The sequence below is a fragment of the Amblyraja radiata genome, chromosome 5, assembly GCF_010909765.2.
Source record: "Amblyraja radiata isolate CabotCenter1 chromosome 5, sAmbRad1.1.pri, whole genome shotgun sequence".
NCBI classification, from domain to species: Eukaryota; Metazoa; Chordata; class Chondrichthyes; order Rajiformes; family Rajidae; genus Amblyraja; species Amblyraja radiata.
Genome location: NC_045960.1, coordinates 109109401 through 109134763, shown reverse-complemented (window position 1 = coordinate 109134763; position 25363 = coordinate 109109401). Strand labels below are relative to the sequence as shown.

The following is a 25363-nucleotide window of genomic DNA, read 5'->3' as shown; positions in this document are numbered from 1 at the left end:
TGAATATCTTCTCCATGCAGACCTGCATTCAAAGTATTTTCTAGTTCAATAAGGAATGGTTGGTTGCTGCAGTTATAGAGTTCATAGCTCAGATTACTAACAATAAAGGTTATTCCCCTCAATATCCATTTTATTGAAAAGTTATTGTTATGAAGTGTAAAGGAAAGCTACTGCTGGGATTTACAAATATTTCAATCTAATGGTGTATTTTGTACATATGATGCAGGTTATATGTTTGTATACAGACCACTGCCAATGGGAATCCTGATTTCCTGATCACTTTCGGCCCTAATAGGATCTGACTGAAGTTCTCTAATCTGTTCTGTTAGTTTCAGGAGCAAATGCGATGGCTGTGGTCTGCCTGTTTAGTTCAGATTAGTTTGGAGATACAGCGTGGAAACAGGCCCTTCGGCCCGCGCCGACCCCTGCGATCCCCTTCACACTAAACACCATCACACACACGGGGGACAATTTACTATTTTCACAGAAGCCAATCAGCCTGCAAACCTGCACGTCATTGGAGTGCGGGAGGAAACCGGAGCTCCCTGAGACAACCCACGCGGGTCACAGGGAGAACGTGCAAACTCCACACAGACAGCACCTGAAGTCAGGATGGAACCCGGGTCTCTGATGCTGCAAGGCAGCAATTCTACCGCTGTGCCACCGTGTCATTGTTTGTTGATAATCTCCTCAGTGTCACTCTGCTGGACTGACGCTAACGTTCTATCCGAGCAGGCACAAGTTTGCCCACTTGTGTTACCAGAAGTAGGAATTAAGTTGGGGGAAATCGAGGGGTTAAAATCAACTTCACTATTTCTCGTTATGATTAACGCTAAGCTTGAAAGAATTTTTAAAAAGTTAAGTAAAAGATTATCAGCCTTTCTAATTTAATTTAGTTTAGAGGTATAGCGTGGAACCAGGCCCTTCTGCCCATCGAGTCTGCTCTGAGCAGCGATCTCCACTAACACTAACACTATCCTACCCTATCCAAGGGACAATTTACAGAAGCCAATTCACCTACAAACTGCACGTCTTTGGAGTGTGGGAGGAAAGCGGAGCTCCCGGAGAAAACCTACGTGGTCACAGGGAGAACGTGCAAACGCCATACAGACAGCACCCGTAGTGAGGATCGAACTCGCGTCTCTGGCGCTGTGAGGCAGCAACTCTACCCGCTGCGCCAGCGTGCCGCCCTATTTTAAAAAATAAATTGTAAAAAATCAAAAGAATAGAACACATGACTCTTTAATTGGGCGACATCAGAATGCAACTTTAACTACGTTTAATGAACATTTTTACGAAGAACATTTGACTTCCTAATTCCGAGATTCCATCCTCACAACTCACTCTACCAGTGGATCAGTTTTGAGGGATTTTGACAATCCTAGTCAAGATTAGTGTATCGTCCGAGACACCACAATATGGGTAATTTGTCCACCGTGTTTCATTATTATGAGGAGTTCCACTATCACAAGGGAGTCTGATGCAAAGCCAGCAAAGTCCAAATGCTGAGGGCGAAGGTTACATTAAGGGGCATAGGTTTAAGGTCAAAGGATTAAGATGTCCTCCTAATTTGAGGAAGGACACTCTTGCCATTGAGGGAGTGCAGCGTAGATTTACAAGGTTAATTCCCGGGATGGCGGGACAGTCATGTGCTGAGAGAATGGAGCAGCTGGGCTTATACACTCTGGAGTTTAGAAGGATGAGAGGGTATCTCATTGAAACATATAAGATCGTTAAGGGCTTGGACACGCTAGAGGCAGGAAATATGTTCCCGATGTTGGGGGAGTCCAGAACCAGGGGCCACAGTTTAAAAATAAGGAGTAAGCCATTTAGAACGGAGACGAGGAAACAATTTTTCTCACAGAGAGTGGTGAGGCTGTGGAATTCTCTGCCTCAGAGGGCGGTGGAGGCCGGTTCTCTGGATGCTTTCAAGAGAGATCTAGATAGGGTTCTTAAAAATAGCGGAGTCAGGGGATATGGGGAGAAGGCAGGAACGGGGTATTGATTGGGGATGATCAGCCATAATCACATTGAATGGCGGTGCTGGCTCGAAGGGCTGAATGGCCTACTCCTGCACCTATTGTCCAGAGTTTGTACATTCTACCTGTGACCGCGTGGGGTTTCACCGGTTGCCTCCCACATTCTAAGGACGTAGAGATTTGCAGGTTAATTGGCTTTGGTAAAAAAAAAAGTAATTGTCCCTCGTGTGTAGGATAGTGCTACTGTGCAGGGCGATCGCTGGTTGTCATGGAATCGGTAGGCCGAAGGTCCTGTAACTTGAAAGTCTAAAAGACATTGGGTTTTTAAGGTGAGAAGTGCAAGATATAATGTGAACCTGAAGGGCAACATTTTCAATCAGAGGATGGTCGGCATATGGAACGAGTTGCCAGAGGAGGTGCGATATTTAAAATACATTTGGACAGCTTAACATGGATAGAAAAAGTTTAAAGGGATATGGGCCAAATGCAGGCAAATGGGACTACCTGAGATGGGTCATCTTGGTCGGAATAGACAAGTGGGCCTAAGGGCCTGTATGACAATACGACTAAGTTTGGGTGACAAAAGACATAACCCTGCCTCCACAATGTGTCAGAGGTTGCCAGCTAGCGTAGTAACCGAGTGTATAAAATCATGAGAAGAATAGGAAGGGTAAAAGATCAGAGATGTTGTCAGGACTCAAACCCTGAGCTATCGGGAGAGGTTGAGCAGGCTAGGATTCTATTCCTTGGAGCGCAGGAGAATAAGGAGCGATCTCATTGAAGTGTGCAGAATCATGAAACTAAGTAAACTCGATTGCCCAGTGTGGGAGAATCGAGAAACAAAGGACGTAGGTTTAAGGTGGAGGGGGAGGGGGAGAGGGAGCGGGGAAGGAGAGGGAGCGGGGAAGGAGGGGGAGGGGGGGGTGGAGATTTAATAGGAACCTGAGGGGCAATTTTTTCACACAGAGTGTGGTGAATATATGGAACGAGCTGCCAGAGGAGATAGGTGCTATAATAACATGTAAAAGACACTTGGATGGGTAGATGGATAGAAATGGTTTGGAGGGACATGGGCCAGTGGAGAACAAATGGCACCAGTGTAGATGGGGCATGTAGGTCGGCATGGACAAGCTGGGCCACACTCGCACTGCAACGGTCTCATTTTTAAGTCATGATCTAACATGTATCTCAAACCCAAATTGGAAGATTGCTGAACTTCTAACCTCAACTTCTACTGGAAGGACAGCAAGATAGACCTTCTCTTTAACACTTTGAGGACTGCAGTAGCATTTTAGCATCAACATAAGAGGAGGAAATATATATATTGCAACATCTTTGTATCATTAATCCAAGAATTAAAAAAAATAAATCTATATATGCCAACATGTGTCCAATTCAAAGCATTTAGATATTTACAGATTTGGTTTTTTTGCGGGGGGGAGTGTTATGCTGCAAAAGACAAAAACTACAAAGCTGCAAAGGATACTCAGTACTCAAAGGGTTAAAAATCACAGAGAAGTTAAGTTTAGTTTATTATTGTCATTTATACCGAGGTACAGTGAGACTTTTTTGTTGCGTGCTATCCAGTCAGCGGAAAGACTATACATGATTACAATTGAGCCGTCCACAGTGTACAGATACAGATAAAGGGATGCTGCCTGTCCCGCTGAGTTACTCCAGCATTATATGCCTATCTAAAGGGAATAACTCAGCGGGACAGGCAGCATCTCTGGAGAGAAGGAATGGGTGACGTTTCGGGTCGAGACCCACTTCTTCAGACTGAAGAAGGGTCTTGACCCGAAACGTCACCCATTTCTTCTCTCCAGAGATGCTGCCTGACCTGCTGAGATACTCCAGCATTTTGCATCTGTCTTTGGTGTAAACCAGCATTTGCACTTTTTTCTTACACTTAAAGGGAATAACGTTTAGTGCAAGATAAAGTCCGATTAAAGATAATCGTAAAAAAGCTGCAATCGTTTATAAGATTACAAAAGTTCGAACAGGAGAATTTATTGGAAGTTGGGACAGAATTTTAAAGCCTTGGAATTTAACGACTGATTTCCCTATATAGCAAGACGAGGATTAATCTTTAGTCTGATTAGTGGCCGATTAGGAAAAGGGGAGATGCAACGAGACCTGGGTGTAATGTTACACCAGTCATTGAAAGTAGGCATGCAGGTGCAGCAGGCAGTGAAGAAAGCAAATGGTATGTTAGCATTCATAGCAAAAGGATTTGAGTATAAGAGCAGGGAGGTTCTACTGCAGTTGTACAGGGTCTTGGTGAGACCACACCTGGAGTATTGCGTACAGTTTTGGTCTCCCAATCTGAGGAAAGACATTCTTGCCATAGAGGGAGTACAGAGAAGGTTCACCAGACTGATTCCTGGGATGGCAGGACTTTCATATGAAGAAAGACTGGATAGATTCGGCTTGTATAAGCTAGAATTCAGAAGATTGAGGGGGGATCTTATAGAAACTTACAAAATTCTTAAGGGGTTGGACAGGCTAGATGCAGGAAGATTATTCCCGATGTTGGGGAAGTCCAGAACTAGGGGTCACAGTTTAAGGATAAGAGGGAAGTCTTTTAGGACCGAGATGAGAAAATCATTTTTTCCACAGAGAGTGGTGAATCTGTGGAATTCTCTGCCACAGAAGGTAGTTGAGGCCAGTTCATTGGCTATATTTAAGAGGGAGTTAGATGTGGCCCTTGTGGCTAAAGGGATCAGGGGGTATGGAGAGAAGGCAGGGATGGGATACTGAGTTGGATGATCAGCCATGATCATATTGAATGGCGGTGCAGGCTCGAAGGGCCGAATGGCCTACTCCTGCAGCTATTTTCTATGTTTCTATGTTTCTATGACAGGTTTACCATAAAGGTTAAATTATTTACCAAAGAGGGACACAAAAAGCTGGAGTAACTCAGCGGGTCAGATATCTTCTCTGGAGAAAAGAAATAGGTGACATTTTGGGTCGAGACGGTTCTTCAGAATGAGAGTCAGGGGAAAGGGGAACGAGAGGTATAGACAGTGATGTAGAGAGATATGGAACAACGAATGAAAGATATGCAAAAAAGTAACGATGATAAAGGAAACAGGCCATTGTTAGCTGTGGGCTAGGTGAGAATGAGTACAGGCAATGAGACTCAACAAGACGACAAATTGCTGGAGTAACTCAGCGGGTCAGGCAGCATCTCTGGGGAACATGGATAGGTGACGTTTCACAGAGTGCTGGAGTAACTCAACGGGTCAGGCAGCATCTGTGGAGAACATGGATAGGCGACGTTTCAGGTCTGGACTCTTCTTCAGATTTCAGTCTTGACCTGTAACGTCACCTGTCCATGTTCTCCAGAGATTCAGCCTGACCCACTGAGTTACTTTGGCGCTTTGTGTCTCTTTGTGTAAACCTGTTTCTGCAGTTCCTTGCTTCCACATTTCTCCAGGTTAATCTCCTCTTCCTGCACATGATCCATATCCTCCATTCCCTGCATATTCATAAGCCCAAATAAAAAACCTCTTAAATGTCACAAACAATCTGCCTCTTCAGCCACCCTTAATGTTCCAGGTACGTGTCATTTCCTGTGTGCTCGGCAAAATTTTCCTGCACGTCTCCTTCAAAATTTCCCCCTCTCACCGTGAAGATATATATGCTCTCTCGTCTATGTACTTTGTTACAATGCTGTTCTAGGGCTGTGGAGACACTTAATAACTTTGACAATTGAATCGGTGAATACAGGGATCTAGAAATAGAAGCAAGGAGCTGCAGATACAGATTTACGAAGATTCAAAATGATGGAGCAACTCTCTGGGGCCCAGCGGTAGAGTTGCTGGGTTACAGCGGCAGAGACCCGGGTTTGATCCTGACTACGGGTGCCGTCTGCACGGAGTTTGTACGTTCTCACCCCCGGTGCTGCGGTTTCCTCCCACACTCCAAAGACGTACAGATTTGAAGGTTAATTGGCTTCTGTAAATTGTCCCTAGTGTGTAGGATAGTGCTGGTGCACGGGGTGATTGCTGGTTGACACGGAACCCGGTGGGCCGAAGGGCCTCTTTGCACATTGTATCTCCAAACTATACTAAACCCTTCATTCCCTTACTAGGGTCAAGGAAAGAGCGTTCACGGCGCAGCCCTGTTTCCACCAATCTTTCCACCAACACGCACAAGAAGCACAAGACAATAGACAATAGGTGCAGGAGTAGGCCATTCGGCCCTTTGAGCCAATGTGATCATGGCTGATCATCCCCAATCAGTACCCCGTTCCTGCCTTCTCCTCATATCCCCTGACTCCGCTATCTTTAAGAGCCCTATCTAGCTCTCCCTTGAAAGTGTCCAGAGAACCTGCCTCCACCGCCCTCTGAGGCAGAGAATTCCACAGACTCACAACTCTCTGTGTGAAAAAGTGTTTCCTCGTCTCCGTTCTAAATGGCTTACCCCTTATGCTTAAACTGTGGCCCCTGGTTCTGGACTCCCCCAACATCGGGAACATGTTTCCTGCCTCCAGCGTGTCCAAACCCTTAATAATCTTACATGTTTCAATAAGATATCCTCTCATCCTTCTAAACTCCAGAGTATACAAGCCCAGCCGCTCCATTCTCTCAGCATATGACAGCCCCGCCATCCCGGGAATTAACCTTATAAACCTACTCTGCACTCACTCAATGGCAAGAATGTCCTTCCTCATATTAGGGGACCAAAACTGCACAAAATACTCCAGGTGTGGTCTCACTAGGGCCCTATACAATTGCAGAAGGACCTCTTTGCTCCTGTACTCAACTCCTCTTGTTATGAAGGCCAACATGCCATTCGCTTTCTTCACTGCCTGCTGTACCTGTATGCTCGCTTTCATTGACTGATGAACAAGGACCCCCAGATCCCGTTGTATTGTATGACGCAATTGTATGCAGATGCCGAGAAGTGTGTTCAGCTCTGTCTGAACAATGTCTAATCTTGTGATGTGGACTCGATAAGAAGATTCTCCTACTCTGTGCCAGGGCCGTCTTAACAGCATTATAGGCCCCCGGGCAACTGTGGCCCTGACACTTCCAGTTTCTTTCTGCTGAATCAAATATGCCGTCATGCACTTGCCATGTTCTTCTCCGTTTTCCTGTTCTACAATAACATTTTACAATCCATAGATTAGCATGGGGCCCCTATGCCCGTGGGGCCCCGGGCAACTGCCCAGCGTGACCATGTGTTAAGACGACCCTGCTCTGTGCAATAGACTGATGAGTTTATAAGATCACTGCTCATCCTCCTGTGCTCCAAGGAATAAAGTTCTCAACTCTCCCTGTAGCTCAGGCCCTCGGGTCCAGGAAACATCCTCGTAAAAAGGACACAAAGTAGCTCGGCGGGTCAGGCAGCATCCCTGGAGAACAAGGATAGGCGACCTTTCGAGTCAGAGCCCTCATGTGTCTTAATGGCCGAGAATGATCCACGCACTAATGTGTAGGCAATGATTCTCCACTTACGACGTTTTTTTCTGGAAAAATTACCTTGCTTCTTACCGTCGCAGAACTTTTTAGTTTAGAGCTGCAGTTTTAGTTATGAATGGTTTTCTTTGCTGTTTTAAAAGCACTGAGTTTTCTGAGTATGTTGACTTTGCTGAACAGGTTACCTGAGAGTACAGCCCAGTCACACATTCCAGCCCACCTCCAATGCAGGGATTGTTAACAGACACTCTGTAAAGGTAAAGTAAAACCGGAAATCAAAAATATTCTCAGCTGTGGTGGGTGTACGGAACGAGCTGCCAGAGGAGGTAGTTGAGGGCAGGTACTATTGCAACCTTCAAGAAACATTTGGACAGGTACATGGATAGGACAGGTTTAAAGGGATATGGGCCAAATGTGTGGGCATGTTGGGCCAAAGGGCCTGTTTCCACGCTGTATGACTCTATGACTGTTATCAGGCAACAGAACCATCCTTTCACTAACCAGAGAAAGGTCTTGACCTCCCAGGAAAAGATAATACTTTATTACAATTGAGCCATCCACAATGTACTGTTATGGAATAAAGAGAAATAATGTTTAATGGAAGGTAAAAGTCCAGTAAAGTCCAATCAAAGATAGGCCGAAGGTCTCCAATGAAGTAGACAGTAGCTCAGGGCCACTCTCGTTGTTGGTAGGATGGTTCAGTTGCCTGATAACAGCTGTGATGAAACTGTCCCTGAATCTGGAGGTGTGCGTTTTCACACTTCTGTGCCTCTTTCCTGATGGGAGGGGATAAGAGGGAGTGGCCAGGGTGCGACTCGTCCTTGATTATGCTGCTGGCATTGCCGAGGCAGCGTGAGGTGTAAATGGAGTCGATGGAAGGGAGGTTAGTTTGGGTGATGGTCTGGACTTCATCCACAAATCGCTGCGATTTCTTGCGGCCCCAAGCTGATCCCAAACGATGATGTGATGCATCCCGATAAAATGTTTTCTAATATCTGTAGAGGTTGGTGAGAATTATTGGGGACATGCCGACTTTAGAAGGAAGAGGGGACCCCTCATTGAAACTTACTGAATAGTGAAAGGCTTGGATGGAGTTGATGTGGAGAGGATGTTTCCACTTGACTTTTACCTTCCATTAAACATTATTTCCCTTTATCCTATAACAGTGCATTGTGGATGGCTCAATTGTAATCAAGTATTATCTTTTCCTGGGAGGTCAAGACCTTTCTCTGGTTGGTGAAAGGATGGTTATGTTGCCTGATAACAGTCATAGAGTCTAGGACCAGAGGTCATAGCCTCGAAATAAACAGACGTACCGTTAGGAAGAAGATGAGGAGGAATTTCTTTAATCAGAGGGTGGTGAATCTGTGGAATTCATTGTCACAGACGTCTGAGGAGGCCAAGTCAGTGGGTATTTTTAAAGCGGAGATTCACAGATTTTTGATTTTAGTAAGGGCATCAAAGGATACAGGGTAAAGGCAGGAGAATGGGGTTGAGAGGGAAAGATAGATCAGTCATGATTGAAAGACAGAGCAGACTCGATGGATCAAATGGCCTAATTCTGCTCCTGTGCCTTAAAGAGTCATAATTATACAGTGGAGGAGTTGCGATCAGACCAGCAACAATAGCCAGACCAAAGTCTTCAAACTGTAACTCGAGGAATCTTAACACTGTGGATTGTGGGAGTGTGAGGGGCTATGGAGAGAAGGCAGGAGAATGGGGTTGAGGGAGAGGTAGATCGGCCATGATTGAATGGCGGAGTAGACTCGATGGGCTGAATGGCCTAATTCTGCTCCTAGAATTTATGAACAATGGCTGCAATCTTAATTTTTCTTTGACAAAACCATTCCCAAACAATACCTTGGGGTTAAAAACCACTTAATCAGATTTTCCTTTTCACTCACTCTGCCGATAGCAGCAAGGAATAAACTGACCACAAAAGTTGCATTTAGTCAACACTAATTCAACGGCCTTGACATTCCTGGTAACTTGATTCCAATCTCCGTTCACTAAAATGGTTGTGCCACGCTCAGTGTTGATGCTCACTCCAACCCAGATTGTAAATGTTTTGATGATCATCCATTTAACCAAGATTGAGACTCACAACATGCAGCGAAAACACATCATTTGCAGATGCTTTCATTTTTTTTAAATGTGTGCATTGCATCCCATTCATATCACCGGCACGTATTAGAATATGGAACATAAAACAGTACAGAAAGCGTGGGAAAGAACTGTAGATGCTGGTTTAAATCGAAGATAGACACAAAATGTTGGTGTAACTCAGCGGGACAGGCAGCATCTCCGGAGAGAAGGAATGGGTGGCGATTCGGGTAGAGACCCTTCCTCAGTCTCGACCCGAAACGCCACCCATTCCTCCTCTCCAAAGATTCTGTCGGGCCCGCTGAGTTACTCCAGCATTTTGCGTCTATATTCGATAGCACCATACAGCACAGGAACAGGTCTTTTGGCCCACAATGTCTGTGCCGAACATGATGCCACGGGAAAACTAATCACAGGGTACAAAGAACTGCAGATGCTGGTTTAAACAAAAAGACACAAAGTGCTGGACTGAAGGCTCGTCGGTCGGTCGGCGTAACCGGGATGGAGTCACTGGAGACGTCGGGCGCGAGGAGCGAGGGCCGGTGGGAGGGTGAACCGGGGTAATGACTCCAGCGCCTTCACGGTCGGCTGCAGGAGGTGCCCCCGGGACACAAAGATGGCCGGGGTGAGGAGAGGAGAGGAGAGGGACGTCGGTTCACGGGAACCGCTCCAGTACATCGAGCGCGGGGGCCCACCTGACACGGCGGCGCCCACGTGTGTAATATATGCAAAAATAATCTCACTGTGTTATTGCATATGTGACAAATAATGCCCTGTTGAGTAACTCAGGCAGCATCTCTGTAGAATGGATGATCTTTCGGGTCGGAAGTCTGGAGAAGGGTCCCGACCCGAAACGTCATCCATCCATGATCTCTAGAAATGCTGCTTGACTCACGAGGTTACTCCAGCACTTTGTACCTTCTTTGAAACTAATCTCTGCCTGCACGTAATCTATACTTCCCTTTATATACATGTGCGTATATAAGTCACTTGAATGTCGTGATCGTATCTGCCCCCACCACCACCACCACCCCTGGCAGCTCATTGCAGGCACCCTCCACTCAACCCTGCGTTGAAAAATAACTTGCCCAGTACACCTCCTTTAATCTTTGCCCCTCTCCCCTTCAAGCTGTGCCCTCTTTTCACCCTGGGAAAAGGTTCTGACTGTCTACCCTCTATATGCCTCTCATAAATGTAGAAACATACACTCGTCCCTCGTCCCCCCCCCTCCCCCCCGATCCTAACATCGCATGTACAGGCAGATATTTAGAGATAGGCATGGCCACAGGCACTTGACAGCAAGCACGAACGACACTTGACTTGTGGTCGCCACGGTGACCCCGGTTCGATCCTGACTAGAGGTGATATCTGTACCGAGTTTGTACCGAGATTGAGATGAGGAAAAAATGTTTCACCCAGAAGGCTGTGAATGTGGAATTCTCTGCCACAGAAGGTAGTGGAGGCCAATACACTAGATGTTTTCAAGAGTTAGATTTAACTCTTAGGGCTAACAGAATCAAGGGATATGGGGAGAAAGCATGAATGGGGTACTGATTTAGGATAATCAGCCATGATCACATTGAATGGCGGTGCTGGCTCGAAGGGCCGAATGGCCTCCTCCTGCACCTATTTTCTATGTACGATCTCCCTGTGACCTACGTGGGCTTTCTCCGTGTGCTCCAGTTTCTTCCCACACTCCAAAGATGTACAGGTTTGTAGGTTATATGGCTTCTATAATTTGCCCCTAGTGTGTGGGATAGAACTGGTATTCGGGGTGATCATTGGTCATCGTGGACTCGGTGGGCCGAAGGGCCTGTTTCCACGCGGTGTCTCCAAACTAAAAAACGAAACTATACTTGTACAGAGAGGTAGAAAGGAAATAAAAAGCTAAAATTAAATGTGTTAAGATGTAATGCAGCAATGAATCAGATGATCTGTGACTGGGGGAACAGCCCAGCCAAATCTGGCATTATATTTGGCCCATTGCATGTAGCGATGCTTTTTTTCCATTCGAGCAATTAGTGTTATCACAGAAATTGTACTACAAGTGCAGCCAGCCAAAGGTTTTAGGATCAAGGCCAACTCCAGAAATGTCAAAACAACTCCCAATGTCCGTCTGCTCCTGGACCTGGCCAAGATGGCCGTTCGCGGGTGCAGGCAGCGGGTAGTCGATGGCCGCACCAGGGTTGACTGCCTGCCCCTTTTCCGGGCCTACGTCCGTGCCCGCGTGCCCCTGGAGAGGGAACAAGCGGCGTCCACGGGGACTTTGGAGGCCTTCCGTGAACGCTGGTCGCCACAGGGGGATGAGTGTTTTCTTGATAAAGTTGGCGTTATATTAATTTGATGATCGTTTGTTTGTAAAACTGTCAACATAGGCAGTCTTTGATTGTGTTTATTTGTATGTTTATTTTTAGTTTTTGAATAAAAGTATTTGTATAATAATAAAATTGGATTTTCACTTTGGGTAGAAACACGCAACCTCGTTTAATCTCAGAAGCTAAGCAGGCACAGGCCTGGTTAGTACTTGGATGGGAGACCGCCTGGTGTGTCGTAGGTTTTGGGCGGCACGGTGGCGCAGCGGTAGAGTTGCCGCCCCCTACAGCGCCAGAGACCCGGGTTCGATCTTAAACACAGGTGCTGTCTGTACGAAGTTTGTACGTTCTCCCTGTGGCTATGTGGGTTTTCACCGGGTGCTCCAGTTATCCACCTTCTGTAAATTGTCCATAGACTGTAGAATAGAACTAATGGTCGCTTGGACTGTTGGCGTGGACTCGGTGGGCGGAAGGGCCTGATTCCGTGCTACACCTCTAAAACTAAAACATAAATCTCCCTGGGTAGTGCTCCATCATGCCAGTGAGGGGGCAATACACATTGGCAGGTGCTCACGTTCATACGCAAAACTCAAGCATCTCCAAAATGGATGTAAAATATCTCGAGCAAAATTTCAGATATGGATACAAGGAACTGCAGATGCTGGTCTACAAAACAAAAGACACAAAGTGCTGGAATAACTCAGCAGGTCAGGCAGCATCTCTGGAGAAAGCATTTTATCAGGATGCATCACAGCTCGGTTTGGGAACAGCTCCATCCAAGACCGCAAGAAATTGCAGCGAATCGTGGACGCTGCCCAGACCATCGCACAAAGCAACCTCCCTTCCATTGACTCCATTTATACCTCACGCTGCCTCGGCAAGGCCAGCAGCATAATCAAGGACTAGTCGCAGCCTGGCAGCCTGGCCACTTCCTCTTCTCCCCTCCCCTATCAAGCAAAAGGCACAGAAGTGTGAAAACGCACGCCTCCAGATTCAGGGACAGTTTCTTCCCAGCTGTTATCAGCCAACTGAACCATCCTACCACAACTAGAGAGCAGTGCTGAACTTTGGTGACCCTCGGACTATCTTTCATTTGGCTTTACCTTGCACTAAACGTTATTCCCATATCATGTATCTAAACACTGTGAATGGCTCGATTGTAATCATGTATTGTCTTTCCGCTGAGTGGTTAGCACGCAACAGAAGCTTTTCACTGTACATCAGTACACGTGACAATAAACTAAACTGAACTGAATCGGTTGACACTTTGGGTCGAAACCCTTCTTTGGATCACATATTTCAGATCTGATCAGGGGAGCGATATGAACAATATTTCCCCCAGTCACAGAAAAATAAATTATCCATTACAGTGTTTTCCAGAGTTTGTTTGTATAAACTTCAGTGCTACAACAAACCTCACACCTCGCTGAAAAATAGTGGCCCACTGGTTGATGAGCTTTGAAATATACGCATATTTCTTCATTAGTTTGCAGGTTCCAAGAGCATATCAAATCCAAAAGGAAAAAGTGTCAGAATCACACAGCAGATCAGGCAGCATTGGTGGAAAGTGAAACAGAGTGCAGGTGTTGTACTCAAGACCTTTTGTCAGGACTGGTAAGTATGGAAAACAATCTCGTTTTCAGCTGTAGAGAGGGTGAGGAACAGATAAGCAGAATGAAGGGAATATAAGGGGGCGTCACGGAGGCGCAGCGGTGAAATAGCCGCACATTTGGATAGCGGTAACAGGATCGGTCCCAGTCAGCATGGATTTACGAAGATGCAGTTCAATGTGGATAAATGTGAGGTCATCCATTTAGTTAGCATAAACAGGAAGGAAGATTATTATCTAAATGCTGTCAAGTTGGGAAAAGGGGAAGTAAAACGGGGTCCTTGTTCATCAGTCAATGAAAGTAAGCATGCAGGTACAGCAGGCAGTGAGGAAAGCAAATGGCATGTTGGCCTTCATAACAAGAAGAGTTGAGTATAGGAGCAAACAGGTCCTTCTGTAGTTGTACAGGGCCTAGTGAGACCACACCTGGAGTATTGTGTGCAGTTTTGGTTCCAAATTATAGGTAGGACATTCTTGCTAATGAAGGAGTGCAGCGTAGGTTTACAAGGTTAATTCCCGGAATGGTGGGACTGTCATATGCTGAGAGAATTGTGCGGCTGGGCTTGTATACTCTGGAATTTTGAAGGATGAGAGGGAATCTTATTGAAACATATAAGATTATTAAGGGTTTGGATACGCTAGAGGCAGGAAACATGTTCCCGATGTTGGGGGACTCCAGAACCAGAGGCCACAGTTTAAGAATAAGGGGTAAGCCATTTAGAACGGAGACGAGGAAACACTTTTTCACACAGAGAGTTGTGAGTCTGTGGAATTCTCTGCCTCAGAGGGCGGTGGAGGCCAGTTCTCTGGATACTTTCAAGAGAGAGCTAGATAGGGCTCTTAAAAATAGCGAAGTCAGGGGATATGGGGAGAAGGCGGGAACGGGGTACTGATTGGGGATGATCAGCCATGATCACGTTGAATGGTGGTGCTGGTTTGAAGCAAAGATACTAGAGGAGGCTCCTCTAGTATCTATGGTTCGAAGGGCCGAAGGGCCTGCTCCTGCACCTATTGTCTATTGTGGCGCCAGAGACTCGGGTTTGATCTTGACCACGGGTGCTGGCTGTACGGAGTATGTACGTTCCCCCCGTGACAGCGTGGGTTTTCTCTAAGTGCTCTGGTCTCCCCCCACACTCCAAAGAGGTGCAGGCTTGTAGTAAATTGTCTTCTGTAAATTGTCGCTCGTGTGGAGGTCAGAACTAGCGTGTGCAAGTGATCATTGGTCGGCAGTGACTCGGCGGGCAGGAAGGCCTGTTTGCAGAACAGGTGAATGCGGAATTTAGAAGCAGATTATGCTTTTGTGGTCTGTGTTATTGTGTTAAGAGATATAGTATCAAAGAGAGATACAGCGTGGAAACAGGCCCTTCAGCTCGCACCGACTATCAACCAGCCATTTACACAAATCATACACTAATCTAATCCAGTTTTAATTCTCCCTGCATTCTCATTAATTCCGTCCAATGCCCCACATACCAAGAGGAATTTTATAGAGGTAATTAGGTTTATTATTGTCATGTGTATCGAGGTACAGTGAAAAGGAAGGAACTGCAGATGCTGGTTTAAACTGAAGATAGGGTCTCGACCCGAAATTTCACCTGTTCCTTTTCTCCAGAGATGACAATAGACAATAGGTGCAGGAGTAGGCCATTCAGCCCTTCGAGCCAGCCGTTCAATGTGATCATGGCTGATCATCCCCAATCAGTACCCCGTTCCTGCCTTCTCCCCATATCCCCTGACTCCGCTATTGTTAAATGCCCTATCTAGCTCTCTCTTGAAAGTATCCAGAGAACCTGCCTCCACCGCCCTCTGAGGCAGAGAATTCCACAGACTCACCACAGAATTCCACAGACTCACCGTTCTAAATGGCTTGCTCCTTATTCTTAAACTGTGGCCCCTGGTTCTGGGCTCCCCCATTCATTGTGATCATGGCTGATCATCCACAATCAGTACCCCGTTCCTATCTTCTCCCCAAATCCCCTGACTCCGCTATCTATTGTACTTCCGGTGGCGCTGGTGCCAGCTGCCTCCACCTTCAGCCCGGTATCTTTTTGATTTTTTTTTTTTTTTTTGATTATGTTGGTGTGTTTTTTATGTTTTTTTTAATGTTTTAATGTGGGGGAAGAGGGCACGGTAAGGGGGATACCGTCCTTCAGTCACTTCCTGGAGAGGACGCGACTATTATTCGAGTCGCGTCCTCGCCCCCCCCAACGGCTTACCTACTTTATTGGCGCGGCCTTTCCTGCCTGGACCGACCAGAGCTCCAGCAGTGGCGGGACAGCGCTGATACATCGCGGGGCTGGCGATGCCTCACCGGGGATCGCCGTCTGGAGCCCGGAGTGCTGGGCCTGCTGCACCGACATCATGGAGCTGTGGTTCAGGGAGCTCCCAACGCGGGCGGCGCTGACAAACATCGTGGGGTCCTGCGACTCTGCCCGGCTCGGCCTGCCGACTCGGGAGCTGCGGACTCCGGTGGGAGGCGGCTGATCGGGAGGTCCGGGCCGCTGAGGAGGATTTTCACCGTCGGGGTTCGGCGTCGGCGTTCCATCAGCCCGGCGAGAGGGCCTGAGCATCGGGCCGCCCGGGGTGGCGACTGCGGGTGCTTGGAAGGCCCCGACCACGGGTGAACATCTGGGAAGATCGGAGGGGAGGCTGGCTGGACTATGGTGCCTTCCTCACCTTGGTGCCATTGTGTTATGTTGTGTCGTGGACTTTCTGTGTTTGTGCTTTTTTTTTAAATTCTATTTTAATTTTAATATGTTTTATTATTTATTATTTATTTATTTTTATGATACTGACTTAAAGGGAAATTCATTTCGTTGTCTCTAATTGAGACAATGACAATAAATTTGAATACAATACAATACAATTTAAGAGCACTCTCTAACTCTCTCTTGAAAGCAGCTAGAGAATTCTGAGGCAGAGAATTCCACAGATTCACAAAATGTTTTTCCACATCTCCGTTTTAAATGGCTTCCCCCTTATTCTCAAAGGGTAGTCTGCTGTCTGATCCGCTATTTTGTGTTTTGTGTCTATCAAAATCAAGCAATTAGCGTTATCACAGCAATCTCCAGTATTTTGTGTCTATCAAAAGGTTTTGTTTGGTTGTTTGGAGATTAATTGGTTTCAGTAAAGACTAAAAATAGTCCCCAGTGTGTAGGATAGTGTTAGTGTATGGGGTGGTCACTGGTCGGCGCGGACTCGGTGGGCCGAAGGGCCTGTTTCCGTGCTGTATCTCCAAACTAAACTAAAACAGCTACAGGCCAGTAAGCCTAACATCTGTGGTCGGAGAGTTACCAGAGAGTATTCCGAGGGATAGGATATACATGCACTTAGATGTAGACCAAGAGCTGATTAGGGATAGTTGGCATGGTTTTGTAAGTGGGAGGTCCTGTTTCACAAATCTGATTGAGTTCTTTGAAGACGTGACCAAAAAGGCCGATGAGGGCAGAGCTGTGGACGTTGTATTTGTGGATTTCAGGAAGGCATTCGACAAGGTAGGCTGCTCTGGAAGGTTCGATCCCATGGGATCCAAGGAGAGATAGCTGAATGGATAGGCTTCATGCAAGGAAGCAGATGGCCATAATGGAAGGTCACTTTTCAGACTTTAGAAACTTTAGAGATACAGTGTGGAAACAGGCCCTTTGGCTCACAAAGCCCACGATGACCAGCGATCACCCGTACATTTGCACAATCTGTAGAGATCAGGTAGACGCACAGAGTCTCTTGCCCAGAGTTGGGGGATTAAGAACCAGACTACATAAGTTTTTGATGAGAGGGGAAGATTTAATCGGAACCTGAGAGGTAACTTTATCACACAAAGGAGCTGCTGGAGGAGGTAGTTGGGGCCGGTACTTTCACAACATTTAAGAAACATTTAGACAGGTATATGGATAGGACAGGTTTAGAGGGATATGGGCCAAACGCAGGCAGGTGGGATGAGTGTAGATGGGGCATGTTGGTCGGTGTGGGCAAGTTGGGACGAAGGAACGAAGGGCTAGTTTCCACACTGTATGAATCGATGAGTCTATAACACTATCCCACACATCAGGCCCAGTTTACAATTCACATAAGCCAATTAATCTACAAACCTGTACGTCTTTGGAGTGTGGGAGGAGACCCAGAGAAAACCCACGCAGCTCAAAGGGTGAACGTACAAACTCCGTACGGACAGCACCCGTAGTCAGGATGGAACGTGGGTCTCTGGCGCTGTGCCAACTCCACTGCTGCGCCAAAGTGCGACCCCACTGTTCATTGTGCCTTCACAGGTGGTATACATGGACTGGTGTACAAGGGCACTTAGATCCCTCTGTGCATCATCATTTCCCATGTAAAGAACACGGAACAAGTACTGCACAAGAGCGGGCCCTTCGCCCAGAGAGATTATGCGGAATATGCCACGGCCATCTCTTATCTGCCCGCACATAACCCACACCCCTCCATTCTCTGCATATCCATGTGCCTATCCAAAATTCTGGTAAATGCCACGATTGTATCTGCCCCCACCCCCAGTAGCACCTTCCAGGCACTCTGTCACAACTCCACTATCACAACAGAAAGATCTGACCAGGTACCTGGATAGGAAAGGTTCGGAGGGATATGGGCCAGGTAGGACTAGTGTAGATGGGGTATGTTGGTCGGCATCAACAAGTTAGGCCGAAGGGCCTGTTTCCATGTTATATGACTCTATGACAGTATATAAGGGTTTGGACACGCTAGAGGCAGGAAACATGTTCCCGATGTTGGACGAGTCCAGAACCAGGGGCCACATTTTAAGAATAAGGAGTAAGCCATTTAGAACGGAGACGAGGAAACACTTTTTCTCACAGAGAGTGGTGAGTCTGTGGAATTCTCTGCCTCAGAGGGCGGTGGGGGCTGGTTCTCTGGATGCTTTCAAGAGAGAGCTAGATAGGGCTCTTAAAAATAGCGGAGTCAGGGGATATGGGGAGAAGGCAGGAACGGGGTACTGATTGGGGATGATCAGCCACGATCACATTGAATGGCAGTGCTGGCTCAAAGGGCTGAATGGCCTACTCCTGCACCTATTGTCTATTGACAGTCACTGCCCTATTGTCTAAAAAAGTTGCCCCGCACACCTCTCTTTAACTTGACCCCTCTCACCTTAAAGCTATGCCCTCTAGTCTTTGATATTCCCATCCTGAGAAAAAGGTCCAGACTGTCTACGCTATCTATACCTCTCATAATTTTATATACTTCTGTCAGGTCTCCCCGCAACTTCTGGTCCCAGAGATAACAATCCAAGCCTGTCCAACCTCTCCCTGTCAGTAATACTCCCAAAGGCAGGTATCATTCTGGTAAATCTCGTCTGCACCTTCTCCAGAGCCTCCTCATCCTCCCTGTAATAGGGTGACCAGAACTGCATGCAATACTCCAAATGTGACCCAACCAAAGTCGTGTAAAGATGCCAACTTTCTACTCCGACCAGCCTGAAGAAGGGTCTTGACCCGAAACGTCACCCATTCCTTCCCTCCACAGATACTGCCTGTCCCGCTCAGTTACTCCAGCATTTTGTGTCTACACTCTGGCCAAACTTGCCCACACTGACCAACATGCCCCAGCTACACTAGTCCCACCTGCCTGCGTTTGGCCCATATAACCATATAACAATTACAGCACGGAAACAGGCCATCTCGGCCCTACAAGTCCATGCCGAACAACTTTTTTCCCTTAGTCCCACCTGCCTGCACTCATACCATAACCCTCCATTCCCTTCTCATCCATATGCCTATCCAATTTATTTTTAAATGATACCAACGAACCTGCCGCCACCACTTCCACTGGAAGCTCATTCCACACCGCTACCACTCTCTGAGTAAAGAAGTTCCCCCTCATGTTACCCCTAAACTTCTGTCCCTTAATTCTAGTCATGTCCTCTTGTTTGAATCTTCCCTATTCTCAAAGGGAAAAGCTTGTCCACATCAACTCTGTCTATCCCTCTCATCATTTTAAAGACCTCTATCAAGTCCCCCCTTAGCCTTCTGCGCTTCAGAGAGTAAAGACCTAACTTATTCAACCTATCTCTGTAACTTAGCTGTTGAACCCCAGGCAACATTCTAGTAAATCTCCTCTGTACTCTCTCTATTTTGTTGACATCCTTCCTATAATTGGGCGACCAAAATTGTACACCATACTCCAGATTTGGTCTCACCAATGCCTTGTACAATTTTAACATTACATCCCAGCTTCTATACTCAATGCTCTGATTTATAAAGGCTAGCATACCAAAAGCTTTCTTTACCACCCTATCTATATGAGATTCCACCTTCAAGGAACTATGCACGGTTATTCCCAGATCCCTCTGTTCAACTGTATTCTTCAATTCCCTAACATTTACCATGTACTTCCTATTTTGATTTGTCCTGCCAAGGTGTAGCACCTCACATTTATCAGCATTAAACTCCATCTGCCATCTTTCAGCCCCTTTTTCCAAATGGCCTAAATCACTCTGTAGACTTTGGAAATCCTCTTCATTATCCACAACACCCCCTATCTTGGTATCATCTGCATACTTACTAATCCAATTTACCACCCCTTCATCCAGATCATTGATGTACATGACAAACAACAAAGGACCCAACACAGATCCCTGAGGCACCCCACTAGTCACCTGCCTCCAACCCGACAAACAGCCATCCACCATTACCCTCTGGCTTCTCCCATTCAGCCACTGTTGAATCCATCTTGCTATTCCTGCATTTATACCCAACAGTTGAACCTTCTTAACCAACCTTCCATGAGGAACCTTGTCAAAGGCCTTACTAAAGTCCATATAGACAACATCCACTGCTTTACCCTCGTCAATTTCCCTAGTAACCTCTTCAAAAAATTCAAGATTAGTCAAACATGACCTTCCAGTCACAAATCCATGTTGACTGTTCCTAATCAGACCCTGTTTATCCAGATGCTTATATATATTATCTCTAAGTATCTTTTCCATTAATTTGCCCACCACTGAAGTCAAACTAACAGGTCTATAATTGCTAGGTTTACTCTTAGAACCCTTTTGAAACAATGGGACAACATGCGCAGTCCACCAATCCTCGGGGACTATTCCCGTTTCTAATGACATTTGAAACATTTCTGTCATAGCCCCGGCTATTTCTACACTAACTTCCCTCAATGTCCTAGGGAATATCCTGTCAGGACCTGGAGACTTATCCGCTTTTATATTTTTCAAAAGTGTCAGTACTTCTTTTACTTTGAAACTCATAGTATCCATAGCTACTCTACTAGTTTCCCTTACCTCACATAATTCAATATCCTTCTCCTTGGTGAATACCGAAGAAAAGAAATTGTTCAATATCTCCCCCATCTCTTTTGGCTCTGCAGATAGCTGTCCACTCTGTCTCTCCAATGGACCAAGTTTATCCCTCGTTATCCTTTTGCTATTAATATAGCTGTAGAAATCCTTTGGATTTACTTTCACCTTACTTGCCAAAGTAACCTCATATCTTCTTTTAGCTTTTCTAATTTCTTTTTTAAGATTCTTTTTACATTCCTTATCCATTCCAGATCCCTCTAAACCTGTCCTATCCATGTATCTGTCCACATGTTTCTTAAACGTTACAGTAGGAACTGCCTCAACTAATTCCTCCGACTACTCGTTCCATACAGTTGCACCCATCTCCCTTTGTGTGAAAACGTTACCTCTCAGGTTCATAGAAACATAGAAAATAGGTGCAGGAGTAGAGGCCATTCGGCCCTTCGAGCCTGCACCGCCATTCAATATGATCATGGCTGATCATCCAACTCAGTATCCTGTACCTGCCTTCTCTCCATACCCCCTGATCCCTTTAGCCACAAGGGCCACATCTAACTCCCTCTTAAATATAGGCAATGAACTGGCCTCAACTACCTTCTGTGGCAGAGAGTTCCAGAGATTCACCACTCTCTGTGTGAAAAATATTTTTCTCATCTCGGTCCTAAAGATATAGACACAAAATTCTGGAGTAACTCAGTGGGACAGGCAGCATCTGTGGAGAAAAGCCTGTCTCTGGAGAAAAGGAATAGCTGACGTTTCAGGTCGAGACCCTTCTTTAGACTTTAAGATTTCAAAGTTCAAGAAGGAACTGCAGATGCTGGAAAATCGAAGGTAGACGTTTCGGGCCAAAAACATTGATCAGTCTGAAGAAGGGTTTCGGCCCGAAACGTTGCCTATTTCCTTCGCTCCATAGATGCAAGTTTGCGGATGACACTAAGCTGGGGGGCAGTGTTAGCTGTGAGGAGGATGCTAGGAGACTGCAAGGTGACTTGGATAGGCTGGGTGAGTGGGCAAATGTTTGGCAGATGCAGTATAATGTGGATAAATGTGAGGTTATCCATTTTGGTGGCAAAAACAGGAAAGCAGACTATTATCTAAATGGTGGCCGACTAGGAAAAGGGGAGATGCAGCGAGACCTGGGTGTCATGGTACACCAGTCATTGAAAGTGGGCATGCAGGTGCAGCAGGCAGTGAAGAAAGCGAATGGTATGTTAGCTTTCATAGCAAAAGGATTTGAGTATAGGAGCAGGGAGGTTCTACTGCAGTTGTACAGGGTCTTGGTGAGACCACACCTGGAGTATTGCGTACACTTTTGGTATCCAAATCTGAGGAAGGACATTATTGCCATAGAGGGAGTGCAGAGAAGGTTCACCAGACTGATTCCTGGGATGTCAGGACTGTCTTATGAAGAAAGACTGGATAGACTTGGTTTATACTCTCTAGAATTTAGGAGATTGAGAGGGGATCTTATAGAAACTTACAAAATTCTTAAGGGGTTGGACAGGCTAGATGCAGGAAGATTGCTCCCGATGTTGGGGAAGTCCAGGACAAGGGGTCACAGCTTAAGGATAAGGGGGAAATCCTTTAAAACCGAGATGAGAAGAACTTTTTTCACACAGAGAGTGGTGAATCTCTGGAACTCCCTGCCACAGAGGGTAGTCGAGGCCAGTTCATTGGCTATATTTAAGAGGGAGTTAGATGTGGCCCTTGTGGCTAAGGGGATCAGAGGGTATGGAGAGAAGGCAGGTACGGGATACTGAGTTGGATGATCAGCCATGATCATATTGAATGGCGGTGCAGGCTCGAAGGGCCGAATGGCCTACTCCTGCACCTAATTTCTATGTTTCTATGTTTCTATGCTGCCGCACCCGCTGAGTTTCTCCAGAATTTTTGTCTACCTTAAGATTTCAAAGGATATGAGCCAAATGTAGGCAACTGACAGAGGATCTTGATTGGCATGCACGTTGGGTTGAGGTGCCTGTTTCCCTGCTATATGACTCTATGACATCTCAAAAAACAGGCAGCATCAATGGGTATTCATTAACGACTCCCACATTTTCTCGAAGCAATTAAAAACCTTGATAACACGCAGAGCAGGAATAGAGGGAAATAGATATTCATACGGTCGTGCTGTGTCGTCATTTAAAAGGAAATAATAGAAGTATTCTCTTTTCCATTCAGTTCAGTTCAGTTCATCGTCACGTGTGTACCCAGGTTCAGTGAAAAGCTTTTGTCGAGTACTAGCCGGTCAGCGGAAAGACAATACATGATTATAATTGATCCATTTACAGTGTATAGATATATGATAAGGGAATAACGTTTAGTAGAATAGAATAGAATAGAGAATAGAATAGAATGCCTTTTATTGTCATTCAAACAGTTTGGTTTGAACGAAATTGCATTTTCTAGTGTTAACATTACAAAAAACCCAAGACCCACACTTAACACAATTTACACAGACATCCATCACAGTGAATCTCCAACTCCTCCTCACTGTGATGGAAGACAAAAGTCTTATCTCTTCCCTTGTTCTTCTCCCGCGGTCCAGCAGTCCAACTGCAGCGTCGAGGCGACTGGGACTCCCGATGTTAAAGCCCCCGGCAGGCGATGGTAAGTCCCGCGGCCGTTTAAGCCGCGCCAGGCGATGTTAGGCCCCGCTCAGAGTCCTTTAAACCCTGTGATTCCAGCGGGAGAAGTTGCCGTTGCGGGAGCTCCGAAAAGCGGTCTCCCACCAGGGACCTGCGAGCTCCCGATGTTACCGTCCACCGGGCCTGCGGCCGGAGCCTCCGAAGCTCCGAAGTCGGGCGCAGCCGCGCGCCACCACAGCTCTTCCCGCTCCGAAGTCGGCCAGCTCCGCGATGTCAGGTCCACAGGCTCCGCGACTGGTTGGTCCCGGCCTCAGGTTGGTCCCGGCCGGGGGCCGCCGCCGGCTCCACGATGTTAGGCCCAACGACATCGGAGAACCGACAGGGAAAAAGTCGGGTCCCCGTACAGGGAAGAGATTAAACGGTTTCCCCCACCCCCCACATACACACAGCTAAAGAAAAATAATAAAAACTAAAGTCAAGACATACATTTAACAAGACAAAAATGTTTAAAAAGACAGACGGACTGTAGTCGAGCCGCTGCCGATAGGCGCTGCCACACCACCAGTGCAAAGTAAAGCCAGTAAAGTCCAATCAAAGATAGTCCGAGGGTCACAAATGAGGAAGATAGTAGTTCAGGACCGCTCTCTGGTTGTGGTAGGATGATTCAGTTTCCTGATAACAGCTGGGAAGAAACTGTCCCTGAACCTTCAGTCTGAAGAAGGGTTTTGGCCCGAAACATTGCCTATTTCCTTCGCTCCATAGGTGCTGCCTCACCCGCTTAGTTTCTCCAGCATTTTTGTCTACTCTGAATCTGGAGGTGTGCGTTTTCACACTTCTGTACCTTTTTTCCTGATGGGAGAGAGGAGAAGAGGGAGTGGCCAGGGTGCGACTCGTCCTTGATTATGCTGCTGGCCTTGCCGAGGCAGTGTGAGGTGTAAATGGAGTCAATGGAAGGGAGGTTGGTTTGTGCACAGTTCGCTGCAATGGTTCATCGCCAACATCTGCCTGACCTAATGACTCATGCTACCATTTAAGTGGCAAGTGTACTAGTGATCTTGAGTGAGGCAACACATCAACCATCACCAAATCTTCTCACAAAGTGCCACTCATCGGCTGAGATAGCAGATGGCTCATAAAACAAAACGGGAACAGACAAATCATCCACCATTTTGTGTTGTAAAGCAGAATGTTTGAATGCATTCTCCAAAATCCACATTAACCTTGGTGCTGCATTCTAACCTCATCCAAAACTTGGGCCATAAGATGTTGGAGCAGAATTAGGCCATTCGGCCCATCGGCCCAATACTTGTAGCTCAGACTTCAACTGAAAGTAGCTCATGGTCAGAACCTTATAATTAAAAGACGAAACTCCGATTTCATTCCTATGCTCCACCAGTATTAGAGTGTACCCCATTTATACATTTGACCAAACAAGAGACTAGTTGTCAGCCATAAAGTTTCTCAAACAAGAGCAAGGGAACGGAGAAATCAGGACTAATGCAAGAATATAAAATATATCGATTTTTTGAATCAATATTTTTGATGAGGTTTCAGTAATGTTACATCTGTAGGTAGGCTGAACAGAATGTGTAAACTCAATTTAACCAGCAACCCCATAGTACATTTGTAGGGTTATTCCTGATCCTTAAACATTAAATCTAACTCCGATGATGTTGGCGAGTAAGGTTGCATGTTTTTCTCCCAATATTTTTCCAAGCGCAGTGAGAGGTAGATGCACACTGTGGAAATGATGTGATCCGGTGGGAGGGGGGGGGGGGGGACAGGGAAACAAAGGAGGACCCAGCGTGGGGGAACTGCTGAGAGGGAGGGGAGGAACAAAAGAGGACCTGGCGCTGGATACTTTGTAGGTTTGTCACCGCCCTTTATGTGGTGACTCTTTGCATACCTTGGGTGTTCAAGCTTGACAATAAAGTTCATTCAGTCATTCATTCAGGGAATGCTGTCAGCTGCACCGAGTGCGCCAAATGCAAGACGCTCACGGATGTTGTGCACGCTCTGAAACGCCAGCGCCGCACACTCGATGGGTTCGGCAGTTGAACAACCCTG

At 46.4% G+C, this 25363-nt stretch overlaps 1 protein-coding gene across 6 annotated transcripts in view; it reads right to left on the bottom strand.

Moving 5' to 3' along the window:
• The window catches only part of LOC116973674 (sine oculis binding protein homolog), a 259428-nt gene that overhangs the window by 86136 nt on the left and 147929 nt on the right, over nucleotides 1-25363 (bottom strand). The window lies entirely within an intron of this gene.